The sequence below is a fragment of the Homalodisca vitripennis genome, chromosome 1, assembly GCF_021130785.1.
Source record: "Homalodisca vitripennis isolate AUS2020 chromosome 1, UT_GWSS_2.1, whole genome shotgun sequence".
Lineage (NCBI taxonomy): Eukaryota > Metazoa > Arthropoda > Insecta > Hemiptera > Cicadellidae > Homalodisca > Homalodisca vitripennis.
The window spans coordinates 89,933,233-89,955,427 of record NC_060207.1 but is presented as its reverse complement, the minus strand read 5'-3'; positions in this window follow the sequence as shown (position 1 = coordinate 89,955,427).

Here is a 22,195-nt window from a genome sequence, read left to right as displayed (position 1 = left end):
GCAGTTTATACGGCTATTCAGGTTTTCTAAAAGAAAAATGTCAGAATGAAACAAAACAAAACCAGTATCAAGAGACGGGAGCTGAAAATACAACAGGAAGGAACCTTTCTCCTCATTAACGTGGGAAGGTTGGAGAGTGTGAAGGTAGCCTGAATTGTAAAAGAGTACTACTCATTAAGTAACCCACCACTACGACTCAGAAGTTCTAATTCAAGTTCCTACTCGACCGACGTTGTGATTAAATCCCAATACAGTTCCACGCAGAACTCTGTTTTTACAAATGTCAAGCGCAACATTGACATCATTTTAATAAAGTTCGAACAGTATCAGCATAGTTTTTTGATTATAAAATCAATTTGAGACTTTCAGTCGAAAAGTTTAGTTTTATTACACACAAAGCGAATTCATAAAGTCTACCAGACCGAGAAGTTCAGCTGTTTTTAATAATTGACCATTACTTGACCATGGCGCAATGCAGCGTCGAAGCCATGTTGTAAACACCTTTGTCTGGACCATCCCGAGTATACTCATTTATATCCTCAAATTTCGTTTAAAAAAATGCATAAACACTTCGTCAATCTGAAGAAACCCGTTTCTTCAAGCCCTTTTCGCTGGATTTTCGTAACACACTAAAAACACACAACTGTACATTTAATATTTTAAAAATCTGGATTAAAATGTATATTTAAACTAAAGTTCATCATTTTTACATGGGTAATTTTCCTGCACTAATCTTCAAATAATTATGGACTTAGTTGAAATGCGAATAGACGTCAAGAACGAGAAACTGAAACGAAACACGGATACCCTCCTTTTAGAGGGGTCATAGAAATCAAGTAATCTATTGAAAAAATAAGTGCCATTACTATATCATCTTTTAACGGAAACACATGGTCCTAATAGTTTTCTACGCAACTAATATAGACACGTTATGGTTGGATGGATTTGAATACAATTTGGAATGAATGTTTTACCTGATAGATGTTTATTGTTGACGGGATTTCGTTACGTTTTTGAGACAAGAGGGAGAAGTCAAATCCATAATACATACAATTATTTTAAATACTCTTAATACCTTTGGTTGTTTATGGATTTTACCAATAATTGGCATGAATATTTCATAACACAAGTAATAACAAAGAATAGCTTATACCCAGATCTGGAGACAAAGAAGCGGAACCCCTAGGCCACAACAGTTTTATATACAATAACTATAAACGCCATATGGTTGGATATATTTGAATCATAATTGGCTTTTAAACAATGGTGGTTGTTTAGCGTCCTTTGAGACAAGAGGCGGAGTTTTTGGATCAAATCCATAACATGTACAATAAATCTAAATACATTGCAATATTATATTGTATTTTAACCATACTCAGCACGAACGTTGTAAATAACGATCAACCAAGGAGGTTTACAGCGCTTTCTAAGATAAGTGGGTGGAATCCTCGGACCATATATATTATATACACTATTAATCTGAACAACTTGTGGTCGGACAGATTTTAATCAAAATTTACATGTTCATTCATAATGATTAATTTATACCGTATATTGCAATGTTTGATAGTACGATAAACTTATCATAATGAACGCTTCATTTTTACATGGTTGACTTAAACACTCAATTCCGGTATAAATGTGGTGATTTAGACTAAATTGGCTTGTAAAGCCACGATGCTAAATCCCGGGTTGGTCAACTAGTTAAAAGCAGTATATTTTCGTGGTTAACATTTATCCTTACTTAACCATCCTATTTGTACAAGAACGAAGTGACCTTTGAACAGAAAAATTGGCTAGATAAGGACCAGTGCAGAGAGATGTTAAGGGCTTGTAGAAGGGACAATGTGTAATACAATATAAATAGTTTGTTGAAAAGTTAGAAAGTGGAGTTAGTTGCAGGAGCAGCTAAATAAATTATTAACCGAAGATTAGGACCTAGACACTACGCTAGGAAAATCCGCCCCCTAGTGATCTTTGCAACCTGCAGCTAGTGTATCTACAACAAACACCCCCACCAGTGTATGTGATCAACAGCCGCCAGGGAAGCAATGCATATCATCATATAACTAGTTTAAATGTATTTAATAAATCGAAAAATCCAGTTAAAAATTATTTACAAACTATTTAGGAGAGTAATAGATTTATAATGACCAAATTACTAGATCACAAAAAATGAAACTAATTTGTCAGCTCTAGAGATGCTTATTTTATTGCCATATTATGCCGAGGGACCACTATTATCACTGAGATCTTAGAATATAAAAATTCAATGCCTAATATATATATGGACAAATACATTTTATCAGCACTTTTTTCCAATAGGTCTTGTGGAAATATTAAGACGTGATTTTCTTTTTAAACCCCAAAGGAATAAAGAATAATGTATATCTTATAAATAAAAATGAATGGCGAAATGTGTTGGTAACCGCTAATCTCGATAACGGCTGGACCAATTCGGTTAATTATTTTTGTAAAATGTCCATTGAAATCCAAAGAAGGTTTTTATGAAGACAAAGTTAAGAAAAGTTACCTGAAATATTTTGGAATTGAGAAAAAATTGTAGTTTTTACATTTCAGAATTCAAATTAAAGTGACACTAAACAGCTGTTGACAGCTATAGTTCGACAAACTTTCTGAAACATCTGTTTACATTTAAATGTTTTTTTTTATTTATTTTTTTATTTTTGATTTATTTTTTTATTTTTTATTTATTTTTTTTAAAATCTCTTTTAAGCCTCAGCTTCTGCTATGTAGGCTGCGATGTTCACTGGTTTTATTATTATGTTTCAAAGTACACTGTTTCGTGTCTATACATGATTGGCCCTCCCCAGGATTTGAACCCGTGATCTCTCAGTTAGAGAGCCGAGACTATAACCATTAGTCTACGGAGGAGGGCCATTTAAATGTTATCAATAGTAAGTAAACAGTGCTTGATCGGTAGTGTAATGCAGATAGTAGATACAGCATTAATATATAAATCTTACTCCAGGTTGCGCCAGTGACGATTTAAAATAATCTAATGCATTAAATACTGTTATAAAACTAACCTTAATGAACAAAGTTATGAATGTTTTCATGTAAGTTACTTTAAACTGGTGGGCTTCCTTGACATTATAATATTACATTTAAACAATGGCTTATGGAAAAACAGAGAAATGAATACTAACATGCCTTAACGATTCATTATTTCCCTGGCTACACTCCAAAAAACAAGTGTAATACAAAACTTTAATAACGATTATTTGGTATGTTGCATAACCTTAATAAGGGTTTCCCCCTGATACCGAAAGTACATAACAAGTAGGTATTACTTCCCCTTAGGTCGTAATAGGCTTTTCAGTCCTACCTACCTCGTATGTGTGTATTTTCCTCATCAGGACAAGGAAAACTCAACTATGTCAACACGATTTTGAGAAAGATAAATTTCCGAGAACTAGACAATCAAAGTATATAGTATTTTTATCGAGACCTTAGCGGCCCCTAGGCACATGTTAACTTGCGGCCCCCTCTACCTAAAAAAACAGAACTACACAAAATAAAAAAGGTTACTTACAATTAAAACTAAGTTAGTGGCTTTGTACACTCTATAATTTTCAAATCATATTAGTGACATTATACATTATTTACATGAATAGTTTTATGTTTTATATTTCCTTACAAATCAACTTTTCTAGCTTTTAATGCAGAAAACTCGTCTACAATATCATCAAAATTCAGTTCATTCAACAGTTCAGCATTTGCAGAAAACCCAACTAGGTTGGACAGCCTGGTGTCAGTGGTTGAGTAATTCTTGCGTAGGTAATTCTTCACACGTTTGAGAATGCTGAATGACCGTTCTCCCGATGCATTTGAAGACATCATGCATAGTTAGATTTTTAGTGCAGTATCAATGTTTGGGAAGAGTGTTGTCAGTTGTTTCTCCCTGATAAATTTTAAATAGTAGGCAGGTAAATGATGTTCTTTTGCGTTTTCTTCTATACCTTCAGCTTCTTCCACAAACGCTTTAAAATGGATCAGTTCTTCCCAAAGTTCAGATGTGAGATCCGAGGAATATTTATCCACCAATCCACACGCTTTTTGACGAATTCCTTCATCATTTAGTTTGTCCATGTTATACAAAACACCAAAAACCTCATTTTGATCAACAAAATTTTTGACCTGTTGTCTAATTCCTGGGTTATATTGTTAATAACAATATAAAATGTATTTACAATCATGTTTTGTCTTCCATGAAAGCTACTGGTATCATTATCAGTCCCATTTAATTCGTCTTCGTCTGACATTCTATTTCTCTTCCTTCTCCTTTTCGTGTCTTCCTCGTAGTTAGCTACCTCACTTTTTATTAATTCCATACTCTTCTGTTCATACTAATCATATCTCTCTCTAAGGGTCTGTACGTAATCTTTAAGTGATTTATACAGATTACAAACCATTCCCAAGTCAGCACTTGTGCTTTGCATGATTTTACTAGCAGCGTTGAAACGTTCAAGGATATCATTCCAAACTACCAGTAGTATTGCTATTTCAATTTTGCCAAACGAATTGCATAGACCCTAGTAAGTTAACCCAGTAAGTTTAAGGTCATTTCTGAGTGTATGAAACCACTTTTTTACTTCCTTATTGGCTATTTATAAAATTTTCAGGAAATGGGTAAAAAGGCGGACCTTTCACCAAGGAAATGTGCTTTGGCCAAGGTTCTTTTGGAAGAACAACATTACACACAAACTGAAATAGCACACAGACTAAATATTTCACAGAAGTCAGTTAGTAGGATCAAGAAAAAACTTGATATCAGTGGTATTTATAAATCCAGCTGTATCGGAAAATGTGGCCGGAAAAAAGCGTTAAGTCCAAGGATGGCCAGAAAGTTCAAAACATGACACTAGTCAATAGAAAAATTACCAGCAAGGTTCTTAGTGAACAGTTCTCAAGCAGCAGCTGAAAACTTGCGAGTGCGCTGATCTCAAAGAGAACTACAGGTGGACAGAAGTGAAGAAGAGGAAGCCCAAATACCCGGTACCGGTTCAAAATAAATTTATTTGCCCCCCAACCAAAAATGAAACTCAACAAAAAAGTGAATCTTTTTCTAAAATGAAAAAAAAACCAAAATTATCCAACTAACTTTCAAAAAACGTCAAAAAAATCATGGCAAGCTCCAAAAACCCCTACACGCAACGTACAGTTTAAGTCCATAACTGTTCGAGGGGATAGCCACGCTCGCCACATCGCTGGACTCGTGAGGAAACAGCTCGGCCCTGCAACCGCGGTGAGCGACGTCTGTGTACCCGGCGGCCGGTTTCTGGATATTGTGAAACCAGCTCGAACGGCATCTGAGCCCCGGCCCTGCTGCGAGGTGCTGATCGCCGGCACTAACGACCTGGCGGTCGGCGGGCAGCGAAATATTTACCGCCATCTGGAGGGGTACATCGCTGCTGGATCTTCCAGCACCGAGATCATCCTCACCACACTGCCGCATCGTCACGATCTGGACCCGACCCACCCTGTCCACTATCAGACCGTTCTCGTGAATGCCTACATTGAGGAACTGGCTGTTAGACACAATATTAGAGTGTTAAACTTCGATGACATCAGCCGTAGGTATTTCACGAGACACGGCCAACATCTCTCCTGGCGGGGCAAGCGGTTACTGGCTGGGATGATCGTGGCGGCGATGAGTCCAGCCACTCAAGAATCAAAAATGAAGGCGCAGCCGCGACTCTGGAGGAATCCTCGCGCAGCGGCTGCTTCCACCTCCAGCATGCCAACGCCCGCTGCTGCCCGAGAAGAGTCGGCGACCACCCCTCAACGGCCAGCTAGCATACAGGATGTCTCCTACGCGGACGCCGTGAGACGCTCCCCCAGTCCAGACATTCTGCAGATCATAGGAGGCTCTACTAACTTAAAAGAAAATCCAGTTTTTTTAGGGGGCCCACTTTACAGCAAAGGACAAAATTGACAGACCAAAATCGGCAAAATCAGACAAATCAAAAATTACATGTTCAAGGTTCCCTAAGACTACTCCACCAAAACGCCCAGTACGCAACCAATAAATTGGATGAAATTCAGCTGATGTGTGAGGAGCTGAAATCAGATATACTCGTTGTAACCGAGAACGGTTTTAACAACGAAAACCTTGACCTATGCAAAATTCCAAATTACAACTTGGCAGAAGCATACTGTCGCCAGACCTCCAAAGGAGGTGGTGTAGCAATTTTTCTGAGACAAAATTTAGTTTTTACAAAATTTACAATCAAAGAAACGACCGCGAAAGATTTCGAAGCAGTTGGGATCAAAGTACAAACTAACAGGTCAACATTGATTGTGATAGGGATTTACAGGTCTCCCAGTGGAAATGAAGATAAGTTTTTTTCAAAATTCGAAGTGTTACTCACTGACCTGACTAACCATCAATACGATTACGTCTTGATGGGCGATCTCAACGTGGATGCGATGGACAGCAACCATCCATCCACCAAGCGACTAGTCGATCTGCTGAGGTCATTTGGCCTTGAACTGCTGGTCAAAACTCCAACGAGAGTGACGGCTACAACACAGTCGGCTATTGATAACATCATCACAAACGTTGAAAATGTCACAGTATCGGTGGTCAACACAGCTATCTCAGACCACTATGGCCAAGAGGCTATCATTAGTGGAAAACAAATCGAGAGAGAACCAAGAATTACCAAAACAATAAGAGACACGAGGCCAGAAAATATTGCTCTCCTCAACGCTTCCCTTTCAAAAGAAAAGTGGAATTTTCTAAATTCTTCACACCCAGTAGAGCAGCAGTTTCAAATTTTCAATGAATGTTTGAATTTCCATCTCAACACCTGCTGCCCTACAAAAACGATCAAACCTCGTCCAAAGAAGGTAAATAATACTTGGGTCACTAAAGGCATTCTGGTGTCGAGAGAAAAACTCAAGTTTTTCTCCGAAATAAACAGAAAAACAGACAAAGGAACAGTTCAAAATCTTTTTTCGAAATTATAAAAAAATTTACAGGAAGGTGATCCAAGCTGCAAAATCGTATGATGTCTCAAAATCAATTACTTCTTCAAAAAACGTTTCTAAAACTGTATGGGGCATCATTAACAATAAACATCAAGAATCCAAGCAAATCACAGTCAAAATTGGGGACACCCTTGTTAGCGATGCCTCTAGGGTTGCCGACGAGTTTAACGGATTTTTTGCGTCTGTTGCTTGTGGACGGGGCCCTCGTCCATCGCTGCCACAGGGGAATCCCACGCGTAGACAGAGTCCAACAGCCTCAATGGCTCTGACTCCTGTAGTTGAGGAAGAGCTCGATAAAATCATTCAACAATTCCCAGCTAAAAAATCGAATGATCTAGAATCGAGATCCATGTGGTTAATAAAACAATGCTCTAAGCATATCGTGAAACCACTGACTCAATTGGTCAATTTGTCTTTTAACTCAGGAGTTTTTCCCTCTCTCCTAAAAATTGCAAAAGTGCATCCAATTTTCAAGAAAGAAAACCCCTGTTCAATAAATAACTATCGGCCCGTCTCAATTTTGCCTGTATTGAGCAAAATATTTGAAAAACTCTTTCTAACGAGAATGCTTTATTTCTTAAATAAAAACAACCAGCTTTCTGAACACCAATTTGGATTCAGGAAAAATAAATCGACGATAGACGCAGTGGTGAGTCTGGTTGATATGGTTGTAGAGGGTCTAGAACGTCAGGATCACACATTAAGTGTGTTCCTGGACCTTTCTAAAGCATTCGACTGCGTTGACCATGAAATACTGCTTGACACATTACATTCTCATCGTATCCGAGGTGTGCCGCTCTTATGGCTTAAATCATTTTTAAGTCAGAGAAGTCAAGTGGTTCAGATCTCAAACCAATTTTCTAAACCAATTCAACTGAGTTATGGAGTCCCTCAGGGCTCTATACTCAGTCCAATCCTTTTCCTGATATACGTCAACGACGTACATTCATCGCTGCTGCATGGTAAAATTGTGCAGTATGCTGATGACACGACTCTCTGTTTCAGAGATAACACACAAGAAGGTTTGGAGCTACAATCCTTCGTAGATATCAACAATTGTGTGCAATATTTCAATAGCCTCAACCTTCAAACGAATTCTTCGAAATCCAACGTGTTGAATTTCACACTGCGTCCAACGGACTCCCAATGTGGGTCAGCCGTCATGTTGGCAGATTCCATATTGGAAGAAGTCTACTCCTCAAAATTCCTTGGAATACTCCTCGACCGAGGGTTGACATGGAATAATCACATTGACCATGTGTGCGCCAAACTGTCCTCAGGAATATATGTTTTGAGGTCCTTGGCCCGGTACTGCCCCAGTCAGGTATTGATTGCGGCATATTATGGGCTAATTCACTCTCACCTTTCCTATGGAGTGGTGTTGTGGGGGGCCTGTATAGGCAATAATTTCCTGAGGGCGTTCAAATTGCAAAAAAAAGCTATTCGTATCATCGCAAAGTTGAATTTCAGAGAGTCGTGCAGGACAGCATTCAAAACTTTGCAACTGTTGACTTTGCCCAGTCTCTACATTTTAGAAACATCTTGGTTCTGTTTGTCTAAATGTGCCCTAACCAGGGGACGTGACATACACGGGTATGAGACTAGAGGCAGAGATAACTACCGTACTGGAAGACACAGAACGGTGGTTTATGAGCACTTGCCTTCGCAGGCAGGTGTTCATTTCATCAACAGTTTGCCAAATTTTATTACAAACGCCCAAACGCCCAAGGCGTCAAAAGCTCGTCTTAAGCGCTTCCTGGTGTCAAATGCATTCTACAGCGTTGACGAGTTTCTGGCGTTTAACTGGGAGACCGCCCAATTCGATGACTGACTCCAGCGCTGAAAGTGGGTTGAGATTGGCGATGAATGAATGAGACTGGAATGCATGAAAATTATGTAAGTTTGGACGTGGTGGTAATGTGGTATGCGAATTTTTAAATTTATAATTAATTCTGACGTTTGCCATACAATGTGTAATTATTGTGACGAGCAATTAAAGATTTGATTTGATTTGCTTCCCCCACTCTGCGATTGGTCGTCTGGCGCGGGCGCGGCAACTATACTAAGCGCACGGAAGGATGGCCCTATAAACGGGGCGCGGAAAGATGAACGAAGGCGATCGCGCATTTAAATTACTACAATTCTTGTGTAGCGTAAATTTACGGGTTTTTTTATTTTCGTTGCGGATAGCATCACGGTTAACCCGCTCGCGGTAAATCGGGAGTCTAGTCTACTGTACACTGAAAAACTCGTTTTATATGAATAAAACAATTTTTTGTACTGGAGGAAAATCTTTTTTTATTTTTGGGGTTTGCGGCCCCTTTAGACCTGCGACCCCTAGGCAGTTGCCTATCGTGCCTAATGGGAAATCCGCCACTGGGACACAGTAGGTAAGTGAATTTAAACGGTCTTAAGTAGGCACATTTTAACCGAAGTAGGCATCTCGGTCCTACGTAAGTATATATATATATATATATATATATATATATATATATATATATATATATATATATATATATTCTTCGTCAGAACAACAAGGCAGACTCTACTATGGTATTGGAAATATCTTAGACCTGAAATACTGAAATATATGACAAGGACTGGAAATATACGCTTTTTGACCGAAGTAAGTTTCCGAGACCTGTATGATCCGAGATTTGTGTTTTCTTGATCGAGATGACAAGGAAGATTCAGCTGTAACGTTATGTATATAATTAAATAGAACCAGAAATGCTCCTACACGTGCCAAACATGATATAATAGTTAAGTTAAACTCTGATACTATTTACAATGAACTTAAATAATATCTACCTGATGTATATCTACTTACGTTTTAAAATTTTTATAGGACTCCCAACATATTACATCATAATTGCTTTTACTAAGTAATATAAGGACTTCGGTTCTAAGATTGTGTGCGAAGCCGTGCGTAACAGCTAGTCTATATTATAAAAAGCCAATAGTGAAATTTTTTGTGTAATTGAACAGAACAAGATTTAATTGATTGTACAAAGCAAAGAATTTGTCCCTGAAACAGAAATACGATAAAACAAATTCTACTAGGATTGGAAAATTTGTATAACCAGCCAAAATGTAGCATATTATGTTTATAGTAGGGGAATGGCCTGCATGCCAAAGCAACATAACCTGATCCACCGCATGTTATCAAGCAGTAGAGCCATTAGTCAGAGTAAATTCGGTCTAAAATTCTTTACTTGTAGTAAACCTGATCACACAGCTGAAAATTGTTATGGCAAACCCAAAGACTTGTAAGTAGGAGAGCAATAAATCTCATTAACACCAAAATTATTATTCCCCGGAAAAAAACATACAGCAAAATTTACACCTAGTATTATTCCTATAATAAGTACTAGCTTAAGAAAGAAAAACTAGAAGATCAATAGAGAGGTAATAAAAAGGGGACTACAATGAAATGTCAAACACTGCTATTAATTGAAGCCTTGGTCATTAATAATCTAAAACCAAACGTTTATTAGATACTAGAACTTAAAGAAGTATAATAAAAAAAACATTTCATATAATTTAGGTTCTAAGAAATGTGTAAGTAAAGTAATGCCTACTTCGGATAATGTTTATGCTTCTAATATCAGTAAAAGCCTTCGTTAAAGTTTTGTCAGTAGAACACAGGTGATATAAGATTTAAGCGGCAGTTTGTGTTATTTTAAGTTTCATAGTGATGTAAGGGTTCCCAAATTAGACTGCAGCCTTTATTCAAAGTAAAAAACTAGTGTAACAATATGTCATTCTGGAGCACAGTCCAAGGTGAATGATTTTTCAAACATATTTACTTGTAGATTAACTGGACGAGGATGTTTGGTGCCCTTTGAGAGATTTTTCCGAGCTCCCAGAGTCTGAGATCTGTCAAAAGCTTAGAAGTACCAGAAGTGGGGAGCTGCCAGAGGCCGGAGCTTGCAAGAGACCTGGGGCTAAGGAAGGTTAGGCCCTGTCAGAGATTGGAAGGTGCTAGAGGCTGAGAGCTCCAAAAGGCCAGGAATTGCAAAATGTGGTGAGCTGCTGTAACGGTTGATATCTTCCTAAGGCCGGAACTTTCAGTAGCTGGGAGGATCTAAAGCCGAGAGCTCCAAGAGACTGATTGATGCTAAAGGTCAAGGCCTGCTAGAGGCCGGGAGGTCTTCGAGGGTGAAAGCTTCCAAAAACCAGGAACCACCAAAGGTCGGGTGGTTAAGAGCGCCCGCAGGTGCATAGGTTCTAGAGGCTGAGGGCTTTCAGATGCCTAGAGATGCCAGAGGCTGGTGCCTGCCAGGATCCGGGGCTTCTAGGGGTCGGAGCCTGCCATGAGCCGGGGCCCTCCAGAGGCCGGAGTCTTCCTTTAGGCGGAGCTTCCGAAGGCTGGACCATGCCAAGAGGTGGGAGGCTATAGAGGCTGAAGGTTCCCGGTATCCCGGACTACAGACTGCGAAATGCCAGAAATCAGGAGTTCCCAAAGGATAAGAGTTCTCGGTGCCTGAGAACGACCTTAATCCGAGACTTGCAGAGGGCGGAAGCTCTCAGAAGACGGTAGCTTAGTGTTTAAGAGTTAATTTAGTGTACATTTTGTGGCTTTTATGGAACCAGTGACGTAAGTTTAAATTTACCAGGTTTACAAACTGCAGCAGGCATGTACTTAAATTGTATGGCCGTTAAACCAAAAGGCCTTGTTTAGTCTTTAAGGTCAAAACAATTCCATGCATTTATACAGGAGGTGTATTTACCAGTAATTAAATCAACTTTGAAACGCAATTTCTCTTTTGTCTGTGAGTATGTAAAGATTTATTTTCTGTATAGTAGGCAGTCTGTACGTCTGTCTACAGGCAATCAAGATTGATATCAACCATAAACTTAAACATTGGCATACAACCTTAGTCATGCCTGTTGCGTGACGCGCGGAGTTGCGTTCTTCTACTTTTTAGTAGTTATTAGTTTAACATGGCCGATCTGTATTTATAAATGTTGGTAAAATTATAGCTCGAGCATTTATGAATAGAAAAATAATAAAGTAATACAGATTTAGCTGTGTTTAATCTGCTAATAGTGTTAAAGTATTCATAGCTATTTCGTGGAAATAAGGATTACGTTATATTCTTTACTACGAGTAGTAATGAATTAAATGACACCAATCGGTAGCACTCTAACCTAGATAAAAATCGTCAAGTAATAAAATATTCAAGGCAACTAAAAGTGTATACAAGCCCGACTCATATTTAATTTCCTGACCTTTCGTTCTGTTTTATAAAGTTCATTAAATAATTAAGTTATCAATAAACGTCTGTAATTAATGTAATGAAAGTAAATTAAAAATCAACTCTTAATCAATTGAGGTTCAACCAATTACTGTAATTCGTTGAGGGAGGACAAGAGTACTTGTTGACTTGTAAACCCTCCTCTGATCGGGTTGCGACTGCGAGGATCAACAAGTACGTGTTCCCAATCAAGGGATGTTTACAGCTGATCGCAACAATGAGCGCGAGGAGGACAGATCGATGGAGGAGACAGTGTGGTGCTGCGCGGGGCGGTGGAGGTGGAGGGTGCCGGCAGTGGTTGTCTAGCAACGGTAGCGTAGCCCTCTGCCATCAGTCTGCCGCTCGTCTCTGGGCGACCCGTGTCAACGTCGCGTACCCGTGCCATGTGACATGTCGCTCGTTCTCAAGCTTAAACAGTTCCAGCTTGCAAAGAGCAAGGGGGAGAAAATCGCAAAGGTCGTTTTTAGAGGTACGACTCCACAGTAAATACTAATTCTTCGTGTTTTTTATGCATCATGTACACCTTCTTTGTGTAGGAACTTAATGAAAATTGCACTTTCTGTGGGGAAAAAGACACTGTAAAGTTTACTTCTTCACATTTTAGGGTCGTGCCAAAACTACACAAAGTAGAAAATTATAGTTTTACGAATATGTGAATACAGTTTTAGCAACTTAAAATATATAGGTAGTATAATTAAAGTATTCAGAAGTAAAATGTAACACCATATTTGACTCTACATGTATTAATTTTTAAATTTGTAGTATTTCTATGACAAAAGACTTGTCCTAATTAAGAACTAACTCCTAACTCTTGGTTATGTTATTGCTGTCGTCTCAGAACTTAAAGTATTATTATTTATTCCATTAACATTATTTAGCCTAAAATAGGTATATGTACATTTGATTAGTATAATATTAAAACAAACGTTCCATATTAGGAGTACGGTAAACATGTGAGGCGTAGGTGGGTCACGCTTACGCTGGGTGTTGTACTAGCGGAGTGCGTGTTGTGCGTGACCCAGAACGCAGGCACCGGGTAAAGGTGTGTCGTAGGGCTGGCCTTGTTATATGGGGCACGCACTTGTTGCACGGTGGCGCTCTCTAGCCTGCTTTAGTTTTCAATTCTTCTGTATAGTAGTTTGTATGTTATTTGGTCCCAACAGTACATTAATTGGATATGCAAGACAATCAATGGCTTTACAGCAATTGTATCTAACTCATTGCGACGTACTATACAGTTTTATGGCTTTCAATTTTAAAAGTGATTATTTAAAATGTTTATATACACTATGTGACTACATCAATTTGCTTGGTAGAGTGAAACATACAAATTACTTAATCACACCAAAGTTATATGAGAAAATTTAGGCTTTATTTATTTATTTTTCTTATTTTCGGGCTCTAACATTTAAAGTTATCATTTTTAAAGACACTTTTAGATGTAAAAGAACATATCTTTAATTTCATGGTACAACCTACAGAAATATAAAAAAAATTGTAATCTATACCATTATATAATTATCGAATGGTGTTTGTTTGTGTGTTACTCAACCACGTAAATACTACAGAGCCCATTGTTCTGAAATTTTACATGGACATTCTTAGAGTTCCTGGTTAATATATAGGCTTATTCATATTTCTCTCTCCTATCTCTCCGGACTACGCCCCAATGGTTTCGGAAACTCCGTTGACACTCCCTTACCCATTATACTCGTATTTACGGATTTGGCTTAGCATAATATAGTAAATGTGCTTCAATCATCTGCGAAAGTCAAGAAAAATTAGCATAATAATATATACACATTTAAACAGGTGATAGTAAATTTTTGTTGTTATTCATCTGTCAGTGTCAGTTAAACTTTAAAAATGGCTAGTTACAGGCAAGAGCCTGTCCTTTGTCTGGGCTTGTTTTTATTGGGACTTTAATCAACTACAGTAAAATGCAATCGTTTTCTACATCATAAATGTGTTAACTAAGGACTTCGATTTTAATTTCCCTTTAGTTTTACCTTTTTTCCAAAAAACAGTTTCACTCTCCGACTTCAGGATTCCATATTAATTTAATCTTAAATCTAAACTGGATCAAGCTATTGTAATAGCTTTCAGTGACTGTCACTTTCTCAAGTTTTTGGAATGCTACGGTATTGAGAAAACGTTTCATTTTGAAACTGTACAGTTTGTCACCTTTACAAGATTACCTGGAAGAACTTCTGTGCGGATATGTAAAACATAATCTTTTCTGTTACATTTCTGTTACAACATAATATTTTTTGATGAGTCATATTTTCACTTAAGTAGTAAGGTTAACACAAATAACTGTAGTGAAAATCCACATGTAACACTGCAACAGGCTCGTGATAGCACTAAGCTGAACATGTTTTGTGGGTGGAAGAATATGCTTGGCCCCTTTTTTCCAAGAGATAACCATCAACAAGAGTTTGCCTACCCTGATGCTCGGATCAAGAAATATGTACATATAAAGGACTCGGAAATCTACTTAGGCCAAATGAAACTTCCAGTCGGTAAATTGACTTTCAGTCTCCGGTATTTCCAGTAACATAGTGGAGTTGGCCTTGTTGCCCCCAAATGAAGAAAATACAGGAATCAACTTCGATTAAAAAGTAATTATTTGCGGCCCACGTAATTTACTTCTGATCTAACGTATATTCAGTGTCATAAGTTGAGTTTGCCTTGTTACCCTCGTAATTAAATATTATACCAGGCATAATGGTAGCACATTCACCCGGCAAGTGAGAGATCCGGGTTCGACTCCCGGCGGAGCAAGTACTTTTTGTGATTCAATGTTTATTGAAATTAAATAAGGCTATTGCCATTTATACAATTTAATGTGTATATATATATATATATATATATACAAGCGGAAATAGCCTCATAACAAGTTTCAACAAAAAACACTTGCTCCGCCGGGACTCGAATCTGGGTCTCTCGCCGGGCAAGCGGCAAGTATTTTTTGATTAAATCTTTATTGAAAAACTTTCGACATATAAATATGTATATATTTCCGGCGCCAATGTTGAGTTCGCCTTCTAGCCATGATCAAGAAAATCTGTCAGAAAGAGTATATTTATTGCCATGTAATTTACTCCAGCCCTATTATTTCTAAGCAGCTTCAACAATGAGCGTTATTAAACAGCTGCTCTATAAAACTGAAACGCTGTAATCAAGTCAGGTAATTCAAGAAATGATTATTTAAGCAAAGTGGTAAAATTTTCAATATGTCACCATTTCGTTTCTACAATTAAGCGGAGCTTTGATTTTCACAGAATATTTTTAAAACCTTCTTTATTAATTGTTGTGTAGAGTTTGAAAATGTTCGGTGCATAAATTGGAAAGTAATATAAACTCAAACGTTTAAACCTCTTTGTGGGACACTCTGTGGGACTGAATTTTATCAAGAAATATACTTTTTAAACACTTCTAAAATGAAATTGAAACAGTTTTAATTTGTAAAAGTAATATGGAAGTATTTTTTTGTTCGTTCTAATTGTACATAAAGCAATCCAGATCCATAACACATTTTGTTACCATTTCCACAAGCTCCGTTATATAGCATATTACTACATTAAAAGTACGGTACATGTAAGTTGCATAAGAACATATTAATAATATTTCAGTTATCACAACTTCTACCTACTACAACCGAGTGAGCCGGAAGGGCTATTTTTAATTTATTCAATTTCTACTTGTAATTACCAACAGTTATGCTGTCAAGATTTGTAAAATATTAGAATGTTTTTGTGTTGGTTTTAATGCACAACAACACTGCAATAATTGTACAGGAGTTATCATTGCAACAAGTTTGATATAATCTATATTTTTTAAATATTAATAATATTAATATTAATAATATAAATTATTGTCAAAATAGTTTAATTGACACTTTTAATATATTTTGGAATACCACTATAAAAAAAGTATGCTGCATGTATCATCGAAGACAAATTAATTGGTGTTGGAAAAGGTAAAGAAAGTAATGGTTAAATAATAAAGGAATATTTCACTTAGTAACACTATAAAATGTATAATGTTGGTTCATACATTTGGTTAACCTGTAAACTAAAGCCACGGTGTAGAATGGTTTCATTTGAAAACCACTTTGTCAAATTGAACTTAATTAAAGTCGCAGAAAAATGTTTCTTTTAATCACCCCTTAGGTTTATAACAATTGGATCTGCGTATGGAGATTGTTGTTTTCACTGAAATTGAATTGTCAAATTAAATTTGACAACGCCATACGGTCCAATACAGTTAAGTGAAGTAGATTCCGTTGTTTGAGATTGTACCTTATTTTTATTAAGAAATATTCTTTTTAAACACATCTAAAATGAAATTGAAACAGTTGTAATTTGTAAAAGTAGTATGGAAGTATTTTGTTTTCGTTTTACTTGTACAATTTAACCAAAATGACGCAAACTTACAGCAATAGTTATATGTTTATCTTTATGATATAATATAGTACACTATGAATAATATAATTTAATACATGTTATAGTATAATATAGTACAAAGATGTTCTAACATTTGTTATTCTTTCTGAGGAAAGAAAATGGCGATTGTATACAAAATCTACCTAAGACCCCACCTTAGCGGGTGGTTTCTTTGATTTCAGCGCTTTCTTTATTTATGCAGTAAAAGAGGAAGACTACAAAATAAATGGACAGAGGCTTAACGTGTACTTTGAATAATGAGTTTTAAAACATTGATAACAAAGATTTAATGTATTCAGATACCGGGAGAGGTCTGACCTTTCAGTCACTACAAACTCGTGTGGAATGGGGTTTTTTTTTTTAAATATTTCACGTCCAGTCTGCGTTACAACGAGCAATTCATCTCTCAGCTGAGTGAATTCCTATGGGACTATTCCATTGGGAAAACCAGATACAACACTTTCACACATCTTTATATTAGCTTTTCTATACAGAGGTAAACAGTTCTGCCATGAAATGATGTAATAAGTACAAATATTTAAGTTTATAAGATTGATCAAACCAAACCGTATTTTACATTCAACACAACATACAAGTTACATGTAAATTACTATATTAAAAACTATGTACTGAGGATAAATTTGTTAAGTTCTTTTTATCAAAACTGCGCATTGTATATGTATGGTCTCCTCTGTGAGCTTCCTGGAATCACATCATAATATTCATTCCTGTACAAAAGATTGAATGCTACGTCACACTTGGTAACGGTTAGTTTAAAAAAAGGTTTAAGTATATCCGGTCGCAAGACCGGATTGCTAACTGTTAAATGTCCAATACAAAGAGTTACTGTATAACTAGGAATGTATTAATTACATAAATAATTAAGTATACGTAACAATAAGGCAATTTTAGTGTTCTTCTTATAATATCAACAGAATGTTATACACTTAAAATATTATAAAACACCACGAAATTCCATAACTACTTTACATACTAAGTGGCCAAGTCTTATGGAAACTAATTTAGTTTTTTATATGTTTTTCATAACACTGAAGACTCTTTAACTACTTTAATACATCGACTATAAAACAATTCTTTAACAACAACACCTACAATCTCAGTATTTTCAAGCAGTATAACATACCATTATAATTAATTATACAAGCGAAATGAGTTGTAATAATTGAAACAGATATACTGTATAACTATTACGACTTGGCCATGAATGACTGTAAATTTCCATATTATTCCAACACGATAACTGCAGAACTACAAAATGAACTATCAACAGAATGTTATACACTTAAAATATTATAAAACACCACGAAATTCCATAACTACTTTACATACTAAGTGGCCAAGTCTTATGGAAACTAATTTAGTTTTTTATATGTTTTTCATAACACTGAAGACTCTTTAACTACTTTAATACATCGACTATAAAACAATTCTTTAACAACAACACCTACAATCTCAGTATTTTCAAGCAGTATAACATACCATTATAATTAATTATACAAGCGAAATGAGTTGTAATAATTGAAACAGATATACTGTATAACTATTACGACTTGGCCATGAATGACTGTAAATTTCCATATTATTCCAACACGATAACTGCAGAACTACAAAATGAAGCAAAACATGACTCTAAAATTGTCAAATCACTAACACCTGTTTACTGTGAAAGAGACTAGTTGAACGGTTTCCAAAAAATGTGCAAGAAAAAATGTAAGTATAATGTAACAAATATAAAGACACTATTATGAAACATAACATATGACTATAATTCATATAATATAAATAAATAATATAATGTATTATTATTTTTATAATTTATATTATATAATTTATCTATTATGTTTAATATAAATAATTTATTGTATTTTCTTGAACGTTTGAATAATAATGATTGGTGAATAAGAAATTTATTACATTTTCTATACGTTCCGTCTCTCCTTTACTTGTATTTGCTAACTTTTTCCTTTGCTCTTTCAGCAAACCGGTTCATGTAATTTTGAACTAACAAAAGCGAATGATTTCTCCTTCACAAATAATCAATGTTTATAATTACATCTTTAGATTTTTTATTTGAAACAGGTGAAGCACCGCTAAACGACTGGGAGCTCCTGGAAAGATCCATTAAGTGATATAGAATGTAAATTAACCGATTGTATATGGTAAAGTAGGAGAACGCCCAACCATGTGTCCCGTAACATACTCCGCTGAGAGTTGTGGCTGTGTAGTTATCTGAATGACATTCTGGTGGAATATGGTTTTTCCCGTTGTTCGAAAATCTGCCTTGACCTAATTTCCGCCAAAAAACTATAAGTTACCTGTAACCATCCAGAGCTGCTGTCCTTCCGGATCCCCTGTTTGAAGCCAATAATCGTACTCTTTATGGCATCCTGGACAGAAGAGAGGCAAATACCATTGTCAAACTCAATCTTTTGTCTAACTAGAAATAAAGTTTCATTACAATTTAAAGCCCATAGCTAATTTCTTTTTCATATATCACCCTCACTGAAAGGCTGAAATAACGCTCAGACTAATTCCATGGACGAGTGTGCATCATTACTGAACTCAACCTTACCTATGTAAAAGTAAATGTTCGAGTAAAATTTCGCATCTCAATTTGTTCTTGAGCATCCCCTTGAATGATAACAACATCCCATGAACGGATACTCGCTATTAACGAAATTAATCTTGCTTATGCAGAATGTAGCCGCATACAAAAGTTAAAGTCTATAGCATATTTTCTAAAACAGACAAACTAGATGGTCATAAAACAAGAGAAGAGTTTTACTAGCATAGTTATGGAAAAGTTTCATATCTATAACTTACTCTGCTCTCGAGATATCCTGTGAAAAGATAAGCTTCACTATCACTCCACCAAATCTCGTGGAGAGACATGCTCCTGACAAAATCTTCAACCACAATTCTTGAGACATGTTTGGATAATTTTACCCGAGTATGAATATTTTAAATTTCAAGTGTAAACATTTTCTAACCAGATTTTCAGTTACCCATCTTTGGTAGATAGTTGTTATCATCTCGGCTTATCGCTCCAGCCTTCTTACGTTGTTTCTCATATGACGTCATTTGTCTTTAATATTGTATTTCTAGTGATATCCCTTTGTTTTGTTTCTCAAATAAAGTATTCTGGTAATTTAAATATATTTAAAGTGATCCCGCGTATGTTGTTTCTCAAACAACTTATTAACTATAATAATAGGGGGTAATATCCCCTGCTTTTATCGATTAAATGAAGTATTCTGGATAATTAAATATTATATTTATAGTGATCCCAGGTTTTTTACCCAAACAACATATTATATTTCTAATGAATAACCCCTTGTTTTATTTCTTAAATTACTATTCAGGTTTTTATAATATTTACAGCTCTGTTTCTTTCTAGTATCAAATATAGTTTCATTGTTTAGATTAATTCCTTCTACGATTGTATTATTATCTATAATACTTTCTTTATTGTAGTTTTAGAATTGGTAAATTTGATCTCGTATTGATTGGGAAATTTCGTATTGATTACTCTGATTTTGTTCATTGCTTCTAAAAGATCTCATTAAACTTATTTCCGAAAAACATATTAATTAGACTGATTATAAAAATTGAAGTATTGTAACAATAAAGTTATAGTTATCGTCGATGGAAAAGTTTACTGTACCGAAATTTGAATGCAGGATTTACACATCTGCAAACAGCAAGCGTGGTGAAATGAAACAACAGCTCGCGTCCAGTCTTCCGTATGAGGAAATTACTTAAGCTTGGACTGTTTTGAAACAAAGTTATTTAACTTGAATACTGCGTAAATATTTGTGTGTATTCCATTTTAGAAAACCAATATTACAAGAAATTAAACAGAAGTTGACGAAATAAATCCATGCTTTGCTAAAAAGAGTAACCTCGTGGCAAAAAAACCTTGTTAAATTTTAATAGGAAAACTTCCACAAGACCTTAAATGAAACAAAGTTTTAACTCAAGCTGGGATGATAAAACGTATTGAAATAAGGGAAAATTGGCAAAGCGTTATCTTTGTTTATAGTTAATTACAACTACCGTTGTAAGAGTTATTACTACACCTTAGTTGCTATGTAATTATATTTCTGATTAATATAATATTTTATAAATAGTTTTTTTGCATCAATCATTGGCTAAGCGTTTGCGAGCCATTCACTCGAGGGACTGAAGTAATTCAATTCCTTTCTGTCTGTCTGTCTACACAACATAATATTTAAAAAACCAAACTGACCTAGAGATTTAATTTCTGTATAAACCATATCACGTTTGATGATAGAGCATTTCACTTCGTGGGATTTGGCTTAGCGTTTGCGAGCCATTCACTCGAGGGACTGAAGTAATTCAATTCCTTTCTGTCTGTCTGTCTACACAACATAATATTTAAAAAAACCAAACTGACCTAGAGATTTAATTTCTGTATAAACAATATCACGTTTGATGATAGAGCATTTCACTTCGTGGGATTTGGCTTAGCGTTTGCGAGCCATTCACTCGAGGGACTGAAGTAATTCAATTCCTTTCTGTCTGTCTGTCTACACAACATAATATTTAAAAAACCAAACTGACCTAGAGATTTAATTTCTGTATAAACAATACCACGTTTGATGATAGAGCATTTCACTTCATGGGATTTGGCTTAGCGTTAAGGAACACTGTTTCTTTGGTCTGAAGGAACATGATGGCAATGATAAAATAGCAGAACTTGTTGTGACTGGTGTTATAATAATTTGAAGTTAATGGTACTATAACCGCCATCAAACTCAGTTTATTTCATTCAGGAAATTCATAGCCAGTTTTATGGGCTGTAAACAACATTTTTGAGCATCTATTGTCAGTTTATAAAATGTATAACAGTAAAAAAAAGAAATAGAGAAAAACCAAAGCTTTATCGGCAACCTTTTTTAATTAACGTCTGGGAGTTGTTGGTAACACGCCGGCTTTATCGAAAAACCTTGGCAAAAATAAAATCCACTGCGATTACAATACCCTATTTTATTTTCTTATTTTAATTATTCAAGTTTTAAAAGATTTCAAAATAGTAGAATCTTTTATTTTTTTGAACTAATAGACACACAAGTTATCCATTAAAAAGCTTTATATTATCTGTGATAAACAAATTATATTCATAACCTAATGATCGAAAATGAGAAATTGTGGGAACATTAAGAACACTAGATGTAAGCTCTGATAAAAGATGAAACATTTAAAGAGAGAAAAATCAATTAACGATATAGATGCGTAGTAGGATTGATGCCGACTCGCCGACGTGGTTCTCCTCTTGTCACCATCGGCGATCGTATGGGGTCGGCTCGGTGTCCATGGGTGGATGGACAGTTGGCGACGCCACTATCACTTCTCAAAGGTGTCTGGCATTGGGGAGAAGCACGTGGTACAAAGGAAGTCCACCACAAATGTGCTTTACAGAATTTA